Genomic DNA, 17,773 nt, shown 5'->3' on the forward strand with positions numbered 1-17,773 from the left:
TTTAACATTTACTATTATTTTTTTACTAGGAGGTATTTAACCTGTATTAAGTGGAAAAGATGGAAAAAAACATGGAGATAAGGAAAAAGCCCGGATCCAGGTCCTCTATAGTTTAATTTTTTCCCTGATGCTTACTGGTTGTTAATTAACAACCAGTTAAGGCTAAGGCTGCTTAATTATTCTGAGCTTCACATTTCTCTTCATTCAGTGTACAGTACTGGGTCTGGGGTAATGAAGGAAAAATGACAGAATCATTCTGACTCGAAATGAAGAAATTTCATTGAGGAAAAACAACAAACAACAACAAAACAAACTACCCACTTCAATAACCTTTTTCCATGGAGCCTATAGAAGAGGTTGTTGTATTTTTTTTTTTAAAGTTACTGTATCTTTACTCTGGGAGATGACTAAAAACCATTACATTGAATTCCCAATCCCCATATTTATGCCCACCTGCATTTTGTATTTCCTTCACAAGCTAATTGTACAATATTTCAGAGTCTGATTCTTTTTGTACAGCAAAATAACGGTTTGGTCATGTATACTTATTGTGTATCTAATTTATATTTTAATATATTTAACATCTACTGGTCATCCTGCCATCTGGGGGAGGTGGTGGGGGGGTAAGAGGTGAAAAATTGGAACAAGAGGTTTGGGAATTGTTAATGCTGTAAAGTTACCCATACATATAACCTGTAAATAAAAGGCTATTAAAAAAAATTACCCTGGCATGGGTTCTGGTAATAAAAAGTTAATTAAAAAAAAAAAGAAAGAAAATCCTTCTCTGAGAGTGGGGGGAAGGAGGGGAAAAATTGGAACAAAAGGTTTGGCAATTGTCAATGCTGTAAAATTACCCATGAATATAACTTGTAAACAAAAAGCTATTAAAAAAAAGTTACTGTATCTTTAAAAGACAACAGAATCTTGCTCCACACAAATGAGTAAATGCAGAATATTTACAGAGTAATTTTGGGAGGTAAGAAAGTAGATCATCTTTAAGATTCCTTCTAACAAACCACAAAATCTATGAATACATTGTCATGGATACATCATATTAATGCTGGAAAGGATCTCAGAGGCCACCTAATTCAACTTTTAACTATTAAGAATCCCCTCTCCCAACATAACTGAAAAGTCTTTGGAGATATCTGGTGAAAAACTGATACCTCTGGCTTTGCCTGGTTTACTTTCTGCTAGCTTTAGTAGTTAGAAAGATTTTCCATATTTTGATGTGAAAGTTGCACTTTTTGCCCTTTCCTCTTATTTCAGCATAAGACATATTGTCTCCATTTAAAAAATAGTTTTTTAAAATAATTATTTTATGTATTAACTCCCCTTTATTCCTACTTTTATCTTCATTTATTCCCTTAAATGTTTTTGGCCTTTTGTTTCCCTAAATAAATATTGTCTAATTCTATAAAGTGTTTTGCTATATATTTGACCTAGGATTAATTTAGGAGATATCAAAACTATGATGTTGAATAGCCAAGACTATTGAATATTTCTTTTCTTATTTAGATTCTCATTTATTAAAGTGAAAACTGTTTTTGTAATTGTATTTATATGTGTTCTCTGTGTGTATTGCTAGATTAACTCACAAGGATTAATTCACAAGGATTTTATTTTGTTATTTTTCAGATGTTATTTTTCTTTTTTCCTGTTTTTTAATATACATAAATGCTGATGATTTGTGAATTTACTTTTGTATACTATTTATCTCCCATCTGGCTCTCCCCACTTAGGTCACCATTTATACTCTAGACCTTTACCTGACTGCCTTTTACATATTAAAACTTCCATCTTGTGTCCTGTATCAAGGACTTCCATCTTATGTCCTGTATCAAGGAATACACTCAGCTAAGAAACTGAGAAATGAACTCAAGGTAATGATTAATGGCTTATATTGATGCGTTAAACATATTTCCTTTTAGATAGGGATCTTCAGTGTTTGAAAAAGCAATTACATCTAATAGAATAATTTCAGTCATAGTACTAGAAGGTGGATGAAGATTATTGGAGAAGAATAGGTTTTATATATTCTGGAATAAAACCATTTAGTTTGCTAGCTGTAGAATGAAATGTAGCAGCTGTTAATGGCAGGAAGATTATAGAAGAGGAAAAAGAGTAACCCAAAGAATGAAGGATGAAATTAAAGAGGGGAAAAGGAATTATGAGAACATCCCTTCCAGAGCAGCACTGTCATCTCCAGGGAAGGGAAAACAACTAAAACTCCGTTAAAACTATATAAATACTGATAGGTACCTTGAAAAGTCACTTAATCCAGTTCCCTACTTTCAAGCAGAACTATACTTCCCTATGCAATTTGTAAGGACATCCAGAAAAAAAAAAAATTCCTACAGTTTTACAATATTACACATCGCTTGAGTGTATGGTAACATAAAAAGAGTATTTATTTGTGCTGTTTCTACTTTATAGAATTGTGAAGAAAAATGGCTTGTAAATCACAAAATGTTATATAAAGACTAGTGCTGCTGCTGCTGCTGCCTTGAACAGGGTGAGGTAGACTTTAGAAGCTTAATATTAAATCAATAACTACAAACTATTCACCCAGCACTTAGTTCAAAAAACCCAACACAGCACTAGGTTATGATCTACAGTACTGGAACAACTACAAATATTGATGAGATTTAGCAAGCAATCCACAAACTTATTAATAGCCAGCTGGGCACAAGGGAATACAATGACAAATCAAAACAATCCCTGTCTTCAAAAAGTTTAAGTTCTATTGAAGGAAAACATGCACACATATAATGCAAAGCAAATACAAAGTTATTTTAGGGGGAAGGAAAGGTTTTCGCACAGAGTGATCAAGAGATGTTTCATAAAAAAGGTGGTACTTGAAGAAAGGAAGAAATTCTAAGTGGTGGCAGTGAGGAGGAAGTATATTCTTGTGATGGTGGGAATACATTAGGTATAGGGATAGAAGATGGGATGTCTTCTGTGAAGGACAATTTGGTTGATCTATAGAATGTTATGAAGCAAAGTAATGTGTATGTAATAAGTTATGTAATAACATATATATGTAATAAGTATGTAAAGTTAAGATGGAGTCGACTGTGGATATTAAGTGTTTAAAGGAAAAATTTATACTTTATGTGTAAGACAACAGTAAGCTACTGAAATGTACAATTTAACATGGTCAAGACTTGTGTTTTAGGATTTTCTCTTTGAAAGAGAAGACGCTGGAGACAAGGAAACTAATGAAGAGGATATTGCCGACAAGAGACTGGAGACAAGAAGACTAATGAAAAGGATATTGCAGACAAGAGATCTAAGATTCATCAGTTCCAAAGTAAAAACAAATTTATTGGATATATATAGGATGATCAGGAGAAAAAGGTGAAAACTGTCAATGTCGTGTGTGTATTTAAATAATTTTTTCTGATACATATATCCTGGAATGCATTGTTGTTGTAGTTGTCCTGATCGAAAACTCAAACATTAAGGATCTTTTGACTTTGGGGAAATGACACAAGTGTCCTGTATTTGTTTCCTCTGACTATGAGTGGATTAGACTAGAGGGCCTTTAAGAACCATTGCAGTTTTAGATTTATATGTAACTATGATCCTCCTGGGCAAGTAGGTAGTGCGGTGGGTAGTGCCCCTCCTGGAGTTAGGAAGACCTAAATTCAAATACTTGCTAGCTGCCTGACTCTAAATCATCTAATCCTGTTGACCTCCATTTCCTCGTTTAAAAAAAGAAAAGAAAAGCTGGGGAAGGAAGTGGCAAATCACTCATTTCTACCAAAAAAATCCCCAAATGAGGTTAAGACTCAGACATGATTGAACATCAACAACAAACGATCCTCTTCCACATATCCTATTTTCCCTCAGCGGGGGTGACCTATACTAACATTTTCCCGATATTCGCCAACGCTTTTATCCTCGCCTGACAAAATCTGTATTCTTTTTGTATGTGCTTATTTATGCCCATGTTGCCTCACAATGGAATGATACATTTAGATACATTTATTTAAACCCTTATTAACTAGCCACTGTGCGAACTAAGTCACTGACTTAGATTTAACTCTCCCAGGCGTTTATACGCTTCATGAATAAAGTCATGTGGACTTTAAAAATGCATTAAAAATTTTATCAGACTTGGACATCGGCGCCTAAGCGTCCCTCGCTTCCCAGGCACGAGGCTTTAACCAGCCTCTCCACCCGCCTCTGTGAAAGGGCGGTAACAAAGAGCCGGGGCTCGCTGAGCAGGCGCAGCCTCGCGCGCCCCGAGGTCCCAAGGCCCGCAGACCCCAGCCGTCGGTGGGCACCGACGCCTCTCGTTATCCCCAGCGGCCTCCTCCGAGGCTGGGAGCGGCCCAGGTCGGAGCTCTCACAGGGCCCGAGAGGAGAGAGGGCAGCCGCATTTCAGAGAGAGCCGCCCCGGGGAGACGGAGCGGCCCGCTCAAGGTCACGCAGCGGCAGCCATGTCTTTGGCCTCCATCCGGGGCCACCTACAAGCGCTGGCCGAGCAGGGGGCACCGACACCGCCCCCCTCGGGGAGGCCGTGCTGGGGGCTTCAGACGGGCTCGGTCACAAGCAGAGAGAGGACGCCTCCTTTACTGGGGCCCCAAGAACAAAACAACTGGGCCTCCTTTTCCACCAGCAGCCTCTCACAAAGGCTCGACCGTTGTTGCCTAAGCAACCGGCTCCTAGTAACCGCTCCTTCCGGCAGAACACTTCCGTTTCCACTTCAGAGGAAGTGACTTCACCCTAGCTTTCTGAGGTGCGCTGTTCAGTGGATTCAGTCTTATCTTATTTTAGGGTTCTATTGGGAAAGATACTGGAGGAGTTTGCCATTTCCTTCTCCAATTTATTATATAGATGAGGAAACTAAGGTAAACAGCAGATTCACACAGCTGGTGCCTGAGGCCGAACTTTAATGCAAGTCTGATTAACTCCAAGCCCCTGCCCTCTGCCCTCTGCCCTCTGCCCTCTGCCCTCTGCCCTCTGCCCTCTCGCCTTTCTCTTTGCAGATTCGTCTTCCGTTAGGACTAAGGCCGCCTTTTTTCTCCTCCGCCTCTTCCCATTCCCCTTTAGATCAGGGTTTTGGCCTCAGTTAGGATCACAACCTCGAGCCCACTCTGATCGTGCCATAGGAACTCAAGAGTTTCTCCTCCGGGACAACTTAACCCGAGGTTGCATTCGGATGCTCCTCCTCAGGAGACTACATCTCCCAGGCTGCATCGCTCTTGTTTCCGGATGCAAGGATTTAATTTTGCAGCATTGCGTAATTGAAATGTAAACTACGTCCTAGACTTGTCGGAACTCTAAAGGATCATATAGTCCGAGGCTGCTTAACTGTTTATATCGAGGACCTTTTGGGCATCCTTGTACAGCCTGTGGATCTCTTTTCACAATAATGTTCTTAAATAATTGAATAATTAAATTAATTATTGATTAATTTTTGAATTGATAATTCAATTGAATAATTGATTGATTGATTGATAATTAATAATTGAATAAATAAATAATTGAAGGAAATGCTGAAGTTCAGTTAGAGGTTAGTAAAAATAAAGATGCATTTTTTTTCTATCCAAGTTTATGGACCTGCCGAAATCTTTCCAGGGATCTCATGTAAAGAACCCACGCCTTAGTCCAGCCTCCTTATTTTGCATATGTAGGCAATGGGTCTCTGAGAGGTTAAGTGAGTTTCATGTGGTCACCCAATTTATTAAGTGTGGACTCTTCCCTCTCCTAATCCATTCATTGATCTTTCCAGAGACTTGGAAACTTAGTTCAGATCGTTACACATGTACTAGTGAGGGAAAGAAAGTAGTGGCAGACCTAGAATCAAACCCTGCCTCTTATTATTTTTTGAAACTTGTCATCTTCACCAACTCCTTCAGTCTTCCCATGTATAAAGTGAGAGGGCAGGAAGGGGGGATGATCCAAGATACCCTCTAAAATTCTATCTCTTAATCTGTGATTCAATCTCTCTGATAGATGGTCATCCAGTTAATATTTGCTTGAACACTTAGGGATGCTGTCTACTTAAAAGGTAACAATACATCATGTTTCAAAACTTCTAATAGTTCTACAAATTAGAGTAGAAATCTCTTTCCTTATAAATTGCATCCATTCTATCCGTTCTGGACCCACACAGAATAAATTACTTTTCTTTATGACAAGCCTTCAAGTATTTGAAGGTATTTATCATTATGTAGGAAATGATTTATTTCCTTGATGATAGATGAAGAAATGAGACAGAGATGAAGTAATTTGCCCCAAGTCATACAATTTATGACAGAGAATTAGAATCCAAGTTTTTTGATTCCCAGATTAGGAATCTTTCCACTGTTAGAATGAAATGAATAGCAGGCATTAGGAAGGATGAGAATGGAAAAAAAAAAAAATTAGTGTGGTCAGGAGACTCAATTCAAGAGGTCTTTTTCAAGTCTCTTCTGTGTGTTTGCTTCATGAATTTTGAAGGATTTGAATTTATTGGAATCAGTCATGAATCTATCAAAATGTCAAAGTATACTACATGATCAATCTTTTTTTCAGAAATACAAGCAAAATCCCAATCCTTGCCCTAGAGAACTTAACTGAGGAAAGATTTATATGAAGAACCTGAGAACCAAAAGAAAGCAATATATGATAGAGTAGATGTCAAAATCTTATTGTCAAGAACTTGTGACTATAATAGAATATGTTCCGAGTTAAATGACTCAAGGTCACAGAGCTTGTCAATTGTATTGAATCAGGCCTTAGCCCCAGGTCTAGCTTCTTTGTTCTATACCATGTCAACTTTCTAAGTATTCAGAGCAGTCAGAAATGGGAGAGAACACTGCTGATTAGAATTTGTGAGACAGACTTTTATGCAAAAGGTGGGATGTTAATATCCAGATAATATCGACAATTTAAAACCACCGGTTGTCAGGAAGAGCAGCAGAAATGTGAAAAAAATTTTTTGTCATGTTACTGTATTACTTTAAGATCAATTGATGGCAAGTCACTTGGCATAAACTTCTTTGTGGAGGAACAAAGCATTCTTAAGGGATGCTTTGAGCGGTGGAACCCTAGCTTAGCACCTTCTCTAAGTAATAATTTGATATTGCCACATCTGATCTCATCCCAAGGTGAATCAAATAGAGGGCCCAGAGTAAGATCCTTCTTCCAAAAGGGAGGGAGAATGGAGGATTACTTCCAGGATAAATTAATTGATGTATGGGTGGGTGGGTGTGGGTGAAGTATATGCAAAAGTCACTATTGTGCCTCCTTGTCATCAAACAATCTAGGTAACAGGCCAAAGACAGCTTTTGTCTATACTGCTGCTGGAAATTTGGAAATTATGGTTTCTGCTTTGTTTTCTTCTATTTGGGTAAGAAAAAAACGTTTAAAGAAAAATGGCTTGTGTGTTTATATTCATGGGACAGTTAGTGGTTTGGGGGGAACAAAAAAATCATAGACTCAGAACCAAGATGGGACCTCAAAAGCACTGGCCTCTCAGTTTAGAATTGGAAATGACCTCAGAAGTCATCTAGTTCAACTCCCTCATTTAAAAGATGAGACAATTAAGGCCCAGAGATGTTAAATGATACCCAAAGTCACAGAACTACTAAGGAGCAGAATACTTTTATTGTATGTATTTAAATCTTCACCCCCATGGTTCCAAATCCGATATTTATTCCAGCCCATATAGTTCTCATATCCATTTTGTGTGTATTTTGTGTGTATGTGTATGTGTTATTTTTCCCAACAAGTCCTTTTTTCTCCCCAACTTGAAGGTCAGATCCTTGAGGGCAGAATTCATTTTCTTCATCAAATGTAAATTCCTTGAGAGTAAGAATTGTTTCATTCTTGGGTTTTATATTCCCAACATCCAGTTTGGTGCTTGGCACCTTAATATGTTTTAATAATATGGTCCTTAATAAATGTTTTAATCCATGACCAGTGGTTACTCACTTCGGGTTATAAGGAACTTGCTCCTCCCTGAGCCATCCCTTTTCACATTTGGACAGGCAGGGTAAAGAGCACATGAGATATACATACAAAAGAGAGAAGATGCTAAAATATTAATGAAAATATTTTGGTTAATATGGAACCTCTATTTTTTATCAAGGACCTCCTTTAGATATGTTATTGGCATATAGTAGTTGCATAATGATTGTTGACTGGGGGGCTGTTGTTAGGATCAAATGAGAAGTTAGGTAACCTATGCTTTGCAAACATTCAAACGATGTAAATGCTAGTTATTAGATAATAACAGCTAACATATAAATAGTCTCTTACAAATTCTAAACATCTCATTTGCAGCTATAAAGTGGGAAAATTTCTGACCTTGGGGGGTGAGAAAACCAGGGATCATACCTTGCTTTTGCCATTTAATTGCTTCTGTGTTGGGGATGGGGAGCAAATCTCTAACTCCTCTAGGCTTCAGATTCTGTAAATTAGAATCAATAACTGTACAATCTGTAAAATTAGATACTTAGGTGAAGTGACAATGAAGGTTTTTTTTTTCAGCTAAAGAGCTATGTTTCTAATAGTAACCCTATGATGTAGGCAGGGACCCCATCTTACGGATGAGAAAATCAAAGTTCAGAGATTGGTGGCAAAACTTGTAAATGTCTAAGGATTGCTGCTTCTGACTCCAGGACTTTCCTAGCTGCTTCTAGTGATAAGGTGAGATTTATCTTGTATGCTGTCGGTTTTTGTTCCATCAGTGAAGACAGAGGTTGGGATTTTAAAAAAAGGAGGGGGTAAAATTGAATTGTAAAGGCAAAGGACCTAATAAAAGATAAATCTGAGGCTAATTAGAGGTGAGTTATTTTTGGAGCACTGGGATTTGAACCAGAGACCTTTTGTCCTAGCAAACAAATGTTCTGATTCTTTAATAAGCACCATAGCAACTCTCCTCCGTTTTCATGTTTCCTTCTATTTTAGTATTAAAACTTCTGGGAGGGGAAAAAATGTCGGTGAAAGAGGGAGTAAACATGACTCCACCCATTTGAGCTGCAAGCTGCTCTGATGGTAAAAGTCATGTGACAGGGGGCACCTGGATTTGAACCAGGGACCTCTTGATCTGCAGTCAAATGCTCTACCCCTGAGCTATACCCCCTTCTGCTAACGTGGCTTTCTTCTCATTTATATGTTTTCTTCTGGTCACTGCACTTCCACCGCGGCCAGAAACGAGAAGCTATTTTAGTCAAGCTGTTGGAACTAACTGGGATGCTTGGGAAGGAGTGTCCAGAGCCAGTTTCCATCATTTAGCTCGGCTTAGGTGATAAGCGAATGTGTAGGCTTCCCGAGTACGTCTTTACCGTAGGTGTCTGTCTAGCTGGACTACTTTCCCTAGCAAGCAGATCACCTGGCCGCCGCCGCCGCCGTGAGGTCCGCCGCAAACGATTTCCTCCGGTCTCGCTCCAGGGAGGGCGCTGGGCGGGGATCCCTCTCCGGGAGTTCTCGTCTGCCCTCCTGCCCTGCGGGTTTAAAACACTACGGGCGCATGGTTTCAACTGTTGCAGGATGGAGGGGGCTCTCGTCTTTGATGCAGGTTCCCATTTTGCATTATATAAAAACCATTCCCTCCCTCCCCCCAACTTTAATTCTGGAGAATTATTAGAATTTGTTTAATCATTGCCGGATGTAAACAGATGGGTCGGTGGTCAATTAAATGAAAAGATTCTTCCACTTCGGGGGATAAATCAGAAACTGAGCCAGGCACTGTCTGAGCTGCCAAGTAACTAGACTCAGATATTCTATAGGCAATTTCCCTTGCATTCAACACTGCTATTTCTTTCCTTAACTGGGACAGCAAGTATAAGTCAATTGACTTTCAAGGGAAAAAAACAAACAAACCCTACTTTAGATTTACTGCTGTGGACAAGGATGAACTTGACATAGTCTCTGCCCGCTATCATCTTACAAACTCATAAGAAACATAAGAGAGACATGTTCACAAACAAATTCCATAACATTGTAAAAGTATATGAGTTACAAAGTACTAGGAAATCCGGAGAATGGGATCACTTTCAACTTAAGGGATCTGGAAAATCTTCGTTGAAGAGGTGGCTTTTGAACCGAAACCTGAAGGCTAGGTGGGGTTTCATCTGGTGCAGATGTTGGGGAGAGGGATTCCAGGCTAAGGAAATCACTGGAACAAAGTCAAGGAGGTGAAAAGGTGTGTTTGGGAAATGGCAGGAAATCCACTTTGGCAGGACTAAGGGATACCTGAAGGAGAATTCTGTGAGAAAAGGCTAAAAAAGGTTAGTGAGAATGTGGAGGGTCTCGGATGTTTCTTAGGCAGGTTTTCTGTCTTCGTTGTGTTCTTGCCACAGAGAGTGGTGAGAACTGTCCAGTGTTTAGGAGGGGTCGCTCTCTAAAACTGCTTTAGAGACCAGGTAGTAGATAAGATTTAGGGGAAAAGCCAGTGGAATGGAAGGAAGCAGCTTCGGTCAGCAGTTGCTAAAAACAACCTAACAGCAAATCCTGAAACATATGTATGGAATTTTCTCTTTCCCCTACCTTGTATTTTCATCAGCACAAAATAAAATAAAATAAAAATCAGAGATGCCTTTGCAGATACCTATTTTGGGCAGACATCGCCACCTGGTGGTTGACAATGCCTTCCCTATCAATTCCTTTCTTTTCCTTCAAAGGTATGGCGTCACACACACGCTGTGGTACCTCCTTTTGTTTTTCACAGGTCTCACTGTTCAGGTAATCTCTTTATCTCAACTTTACACATCCCCTCTAATTGTCCTCTTCCTCTCTTCAAACTTGTTCAGTTACTTCAAGTGCCTCTCCTTTGTCTGCTCTCCTTTTTCCTCCCTTTTATTTCCTTTGAGTCCTTTTCCCTTCCCCCCACCAAGCCATGAGCCTATTCATATATTAACAATATATCTGAATCAAGGAAAAGGAAAGACATTGTTCTGAAAAGAAATTAGACATAATAAAGAATCAGTGTTATGAAATGGTTAACATCCTCCTGGAAAGTGTCCAGTTTTCTGTTTTGGAATCTCCATAGACTTTTCCATCTACCTCCTGATTTTTCTTTAATTGAATTTTTTTTCCTGACAACCAGAATTCAAGATGTTATTAAATGATATATATTCAATTTCAAAATTCTATTTAGTAGCATATTAAATTTTACATTTTATTTAGCATTATATTACCTTTAAAATTTTTAATGATTAATGTTGAAGTAGGTGTTTTTCTAATCTTTTTTTCATTAAAAATATGTAGCATTTTAACTACATTACAATGCCATTGTTTCATTTGTCTTTACAGGTTTGCACAGTGCCTGATTCAGACTAAATGCTTACTGACTTAGAGGTGATTTCTTGGGTAAATACTTTCCACCAAGGTAGATAGCAAACTATATATATACATATACATATATATGTATATGCATGTGTGTGTGTGTGTGTGTGTGTGTGTGTGTGTGTGTATGTCTATGAGCTGCTTTGGCCAAAAAAACCCCCAAACTTCACTACTTGGTAGCTAATCTTCTAGTGATTATCCTCCTTACATTTTACTAGACTGATTATTAGACAACAGACATATTGTTGAGAAATTTGTTAAATGCTAAACATTTATTGAACACCTACTAAATGCCATGTAAGGGATACAAGAATAAAGAATGAACCAAAATCTACTCATAAGGAGCTTACATTGTAATGGGGCAAATAAGTGTGTGTGTATATGTGTGTGTGTGTATAATATATACATATATATATTATACACACACAGAGACAGTGAAGAGAGACAGAGGTGGGGAACAGAGGGAGACAGAGATGAGGAAGTTTTTCAGTCATATCTGACTTTGTGACCTCATTTGTGATTTTCTTAGCAGAGATACTGGAGGAGTTTGCCATTTCCTACTCCAGCTCATTTTACAGAGGAGGAAACTGAGGCAAATGGAGCTAAGTGACATGCCTAGGGTCACATAGCAGGTAAATGTTTCAGGCCAGATTTGAACTCAAGAAGAGGAGTCTTCCTGATTCTAGGCCCGGCACATTATCCACTTTGCCTTACATATAGCATAAATATAAAGTTAATAAGTATAAATATATACAGAGGAGTTTCTTGGGTGGGAGAGAGGGTATTGACGATTGGGTGGATCAGGAAAGGTCCTAAGAAGAAGATGGTACTTGAGCGGCCTCTTTTTTGAGACTGGGTCGTTCCTCACTAGCAGGCCTCTCTTCGGCCTGACTCTGAGACTCTGGACTTCTCTGTTTCTGGCCTGGACTTGTTGACTCCTCAGGAGGTTGTTTGGTAGTTAAGCCCCTCTTACAAGAGACTCACCATACTGGTGACAGGCTAGTTCAGACATCTAATAGACTTAGGCAACTGCAGCTCACATGTCCCAAGCAGAGAAATGTTTGTTTTTTGTTTGTTTGTTTGTTTTGTTTTTAAGAAGACCTTTCCTGATCCTGAAGGGCAATTAAAAATCTGAAAGTGCAAGTGGGAGAAGCTAAGTGGTGCACTAGCTCTGAAGGCAGGACCTGAGTTCAAATGTTATCTCAAGACACTTAACACTTCCTAGCTGAGTGACCCTGGGCAAGTCACTTAACCCCAATGACTCAGCAAAAAAAAAAAAAAAAAGTGCAAGTGACTACCCTTTAAAAGCAAATATGAACTCCTCTGTCTAAAGTATAAAGCCCTTTTGCATATGGCTTCAACTTGTCTTTCCAGACTGATCCCTTTACACACTGTTTAAGCCAGTTTCCCTACTTCTTGCTTATCATATGAAACATTCTGTCTCCTGTCTCCATACCTTTGTATAGCCCATCCCCCATGTCTGAAATGTTTTCCCTTTTCACTTCTGCCTCCCCAAATCCCTAGGTGTTTTTTCCCCCAATGCATTGTTAAGGTGCTATTTTTTTTTAATTTTTTAATAATAGCTTTTTATTTACAGATTATATGTATGGGTAACTTTACAGCATTGACAATTGCCAAACCTCTTGTTCCAATTTTTCCCCTCCTCCCCACCCCCTCCCCCAGATGGCAGGATGACCAGTAGGTGTTAAATATATTAAAATATAAATTAGATACACAATAAGTATACATGACCAAACCGTTATTTTGCTGAAAGGTGCTATTTCTTATAGAACCTCCTACCCCTCCAAGTTATCTGTCTTCTCTAGTTCCAGCCCACTTCCATGTTACTTTTTTTATTCTGTGTATTTTGTGTACAAAATACCTTCTTTGGAGTGGATTTTCTCAGGTAGAAAGTATGCTCCCTGGAGGACAGGGACTACTTTAGGTTCTGAAGCGTTTATATCTGGAACCTAGTACCATGGGAAGCACATTGTTTGTTGAATTGAATTGATGAGTTTGGACAGGGCAGACTGCAAAGTAGGATCAAATGTTGGCTCCTTCCTCCTATTGTAATCCTCACCCACTTCCTGTTATCCTTCTTTCCTCTTCTCCCTAGGAGCTGTGTGTTCATGTTGCCCTCTGCTGTTGATCAAAGATGCCCCCCTACAGCATTTCACCAGATTCTCATTTCTCCCAATCAAAACTCTTTATTTCTTTAGTACTGGTTAAGAAAGGCAAACACAATAATGTACAATGAATTAAAACACAGCTGTTTTTGTATCTTGCCCCAGCTTCTCCCCTCCCCCTTCCCTCTCCTCACCAGCTGGTTCCAATCACTTCTGGGTGTCTAAAATCCCCTATAATTGGGCTTTTTTCTTCCTGCTTGTTTTATCACAGGGAGGCAGTCACCTGTCACCTTACTCTCAAATCTCAAACTCCACCTCTCAATGAGACCTAGAATCAACTCCCTGGAAGAGCTACTTTTTTTTTTTTTTTAATTTCTGTGGTCCAAAATAAGAGGTGATTTATAACCCCATCACCCTAGGAATACCTGACAAGTTTGTCTACCTCCAGGTACTGGAGAAAGGACAAAGAGGGCTCTCTGAGGTTTGGGAACATATATTTTAACATCAGATCTAAGAAAGAAGAATGAAGATAACAGAGGCTTGACCCTTCTGTCTGATAGTAGAAGCTGGAAACCAGCAAACAATTATTAAGGGCTTAAGAAAAAGTAGTGTGTTTCACTGGAAAGAGCAATAGATTTGGAATCAGATCATCTGAATTTGGACGCTTGCTATTTAGGTTCTCTTGGGTGAATATCTTTTATCTTTCTGGGCCTCAGGCTTCTTACTTAGAAATTGAAGGAGATGGACTACAAGGTATCTGAGGGTTTTTTTTTTTTTTTTTCAGCTCTATGATCCCCATAGCTTTGTGCTAGGCATTGGAGACACAAATATTTTAAAAAATTGTCCTCAAGGCACTTTCAATTCAATAGAGGAATTATGACAGAAACATTTATTAAAGGCCTGCTATGTACTAGATGTGGACAACATATAACTATGCTATAAGGTAGTAGGTTAAGGTAAAGGAAGGATGCAAAGTGGTCCAGAAAAACTTGGGTTGCCCTGGTCTACACCCCAATGCCATCTCATCTCCCAGGTGACTCCATAAATGTATAGTTTGACTGTATAAAAATAGTTCTCTTGAATAAACACTCATCACATAATATGTGCTAGTTTCTGGGTATGAACAGACAAAAACAAAAAAGATTTTGTGGATGACTTGCCACTTAAAACTAAATGTCCAAATTGTGTATTTTCTGCATTGCAAACAGCCTATTGAACATTACTCCTTAATGTTTCTTCTGCAACCTTTACATCTCTCTATGTCCAAAATGGAATAGACTATTTATTATTAGTCTATCCTCCATTATTCTAGTTCTTTCAGAGCACTACCATTCCAGTCACTGCCATTCCATTATCCTCAGTCAACTTTAGCTCATTAGCTCTCCCTGTCTCTCTGCTTCTGTCTCTGTCTCCCTATCTTTCCCATGCTTAATTAAATCTAGTAAGCATTAAGCACTTTCTAAGCATAAGGCACTGTACTAAGTGCAAGGCAAACAAAAACAAAATGAGGAGTCCCTTTCTTCAGGGAGCTTATATTCTACTGGGAAATACAACCTGTGAATAGACCCTTTGAAAGTGGAGCATTGGGACCTCCATGGTCAGGAAGAACAGAAATAAGGGGTTCCTGGAGCATCTGGGCCCCAAGCTCAGCCTTGAAGGAAGGGGAAGAGGAGAAGGGAGAACTGTGGGAGTGGGCACACACAGGAGAGACTTGCTATGCCGAGTTCTGAGAATAGTAAGTAGCTAGTCTGGCAGGAATACAGCTACATGAGGGGGAGGAGTGTGAAAAGAGTCTGGAAAGGTAGGCTGAGCCAGATTGCTGGGGCTTTGAGTGCCAAATAGGGAAGCTTGCTATTTATCCTTGAGGTAATGGAGAGCCACTTACAATCCTTGAGGAGGGGAGCAGCACAATCAAGTCTGTGATTCAGGAACAGGATTTTGGCACTCTGTGAAAGACAGTTTGGAAAGGAAGAGTTTTGGTAATTTATTGATTAGGGTTGGGGGGTGAGGGAGAAGGAGAGGTAGAGAATGATGCCCTCAAAAAAAAAAAAGAGAAGTTTAGAGAAGGAAATGAGTCTTGCCAAGTCTTGTCAATTCTGCCTGCACAATTTCCACACCCTCTGCTTCATCCATATGTTATTTGGTCATTTCACATTGTTAGTGTCAGACCCTTTGCAATCCCACTTGGGGTTTTCTTGGCAAGGAGAGTGGAGTGATTTGCCATCTCCTTCTCCAGGGAGACATTTTACCAGGCAGGCAGAGCTGACTTGACTTGTCCGTGATCAAAGATCTGGGAAGTGTCTGAGGCTGAATTTGAACTCTTCCTGACTGATTCCCGTGTTCTATCCACTGAGCCACTAGGTGCCACCAGCTTCATTCCATTTCTCAGTTTCATTGCCCGAACTTCCAGTCTTTCTTCTCCCATCCACTGTCCGTGAGGTTGCCAGAATAACCTTAGGGAATCAGCTACCAGTCTCAAGGGGATCCCCAAGTACCAGCTGTTTCCTTCAGTCTTCCCAAAGCTGAAATGTACACTTTGCACTGCTGCCTCAGCCCTTCTTCTTACTATGTAATCAATGTGCTGAAGACTGGAAGACCCAGTTGTAGTACACAGAGATTCTGGGCCTTATTTTCCTAACAGAAATGTCGGATCCCTAGAATGCTGCTCCTGCTTCTCCCTGAAAGGTTCTGGGGAGGGTAATACTGAAGGATTGTGGGGATTGTATTTCCTTCAGTATCATTTAGCCAGTTTAACATTTCCCGAATATCATATAACCTATTGAAAAGTTGATTTCTCCTTAATACCATTTGACCAAATTGAACATCAATTAGCTTTTTCAAAGAGATATTTACCATATATTAGATTACTTGTCATCTAGGGGAGAGGGTGGGGGGGAAGGAGGGGAATATTTGGAACACAAGGTTTTGCGAGGGTCATTGTTCAAAAATTATCCATGCATATGCTTTGAAAACAAAAAAAAATTTTAATAAAAAAACAAAACAAAAAACAAAGGTATTTACTAAGAAGATATATAGCAAGAAACAAAGCACAAAAACTTTATCTCCCCAAACCAAAAACCCAAACCCCCAAGCTCAAGCCCAAACAAATCTGGAGCACAATTAACCCCCCTCCCCCATGCACTCACTTGGTCTCCAAAAACATGGATTATAATATAAAATGTTGCTACAAAAATATTTCCTCCCTGAGTTAATATGATGGTATGGCTGAGAGGAGTTGCTCCCTTGCTTGCAGAACCTCATGTCTAAGTGTCTCAATTGTTGGGCAATTCACTGATGGACAAATGGGTTATTCAACAGTTCTAGCCCCCATTGGGTTCGATTCCTGCCTCTGACTCTGCTATGAACTTCTGGAGACTGCTCCAAACTTTTGAAGCTCATAAGGTCATAATCTGGTCCATTATGTCTCTAATCATGACATGCCAAAGATAGGAAAGAATAGATAATTGCTGAGACAGAAGAAACAGTTACTCCAAGGTTTCATGGCCATGGGGGAGCTTGATAGGAGAGGGATGTAATCACAGAAAACCCAGAATGTAAGCATAAGGTAGTCATGGGGTATTAAGCCAACTCAACTATAAAACATCTCTACATTTTTATAAAGTGAAATGTTAAGAAGATCCTAACAATGATTGGTTGAACAAACAAACGATCTAAATCTTTAGGGGTTTTGAATAGTCAAGCCCCAGAGGAATTGTAGAAGTTATTGTAGATAGCTTGAACTGGCTAAAGAGAGACTCCTGCAGTGGGAAGAGGGAAATCTGTAACTCCAACTCTCCATCAGCTGTTGTAGGTTATACCAATGGGAGACACTTTATCCAGCAGGAAGCAGACACAAGGCACTCCAAATAAGCATAGCTTCAGAGACAGGGTTATCAGAGGGGGGAATTTTCATAGAGCATGACCCTGGCAGCAGAGAAGAGAGCCTTGGGATGTGGCATCCCGTAGAGGCAGTGCCCTCCCAAAGTCTGGCATAAAACTTCTACATAGGGAGAAAAGACTTCCAGGCACTGTACCACTGGGAGTTGTAAGGTGGATTTGCTACATGTTTAGCCTAGCATGTGAGTGACTACCATCGTTTTGGGGGTTCTGACTCTTCCTCTAGTTGTATGTCTTATTGAGACAATGCAGTCCAGATTTATCGGGGGGGAAGGTTGGAATATTCTCTATCCATTTTTCTTGCTTTGCTCTTTGAACAAACACTTTTATTAATAGCTAATTATGTTGCCTGACTGATTATTGTTGGGAAGGCAGTTGGATTTGTTGTTTTTCTATTGAACAATAACTTTTTAGAAATTCAAGTGTCAGCCTATCAGCAGGGTGTTCCCCCTGTGAGTGTAAGT

The 17,773-nt window shown here is 39.5% G+C and overlaps 1 non-coding gene across 1 annotated transcript; it reads right to left on the reverse strand.

The window, feature by feature from the left end:
• Positions 1–9,010: 9,010 nt before the first annotated feature.
• Positions 9,011–9,082, reverse strand: TRNAC-GCA. Its single transcript has one exon. It is a non-coding gene; the product is annotated as a tRNA-Cys (tRNA).
• Positions 9,083–17,773: the final 8,691 nt, after the last annotated feature.

Source organism: Sarcophilus harrisii, chromosome 5 (genome assembly GCF_902635505.1).
Source record: "Sarcophilus harrisii chromosome 5, mSarHar1.11, whole genome shotgun sequence".
NCBI lineage: Eukaryota > Metazoa > Chordata > Mammalia > Dasyuromorphia > Dasyuridae > Sarcophilus > Sarcophilus harrisii.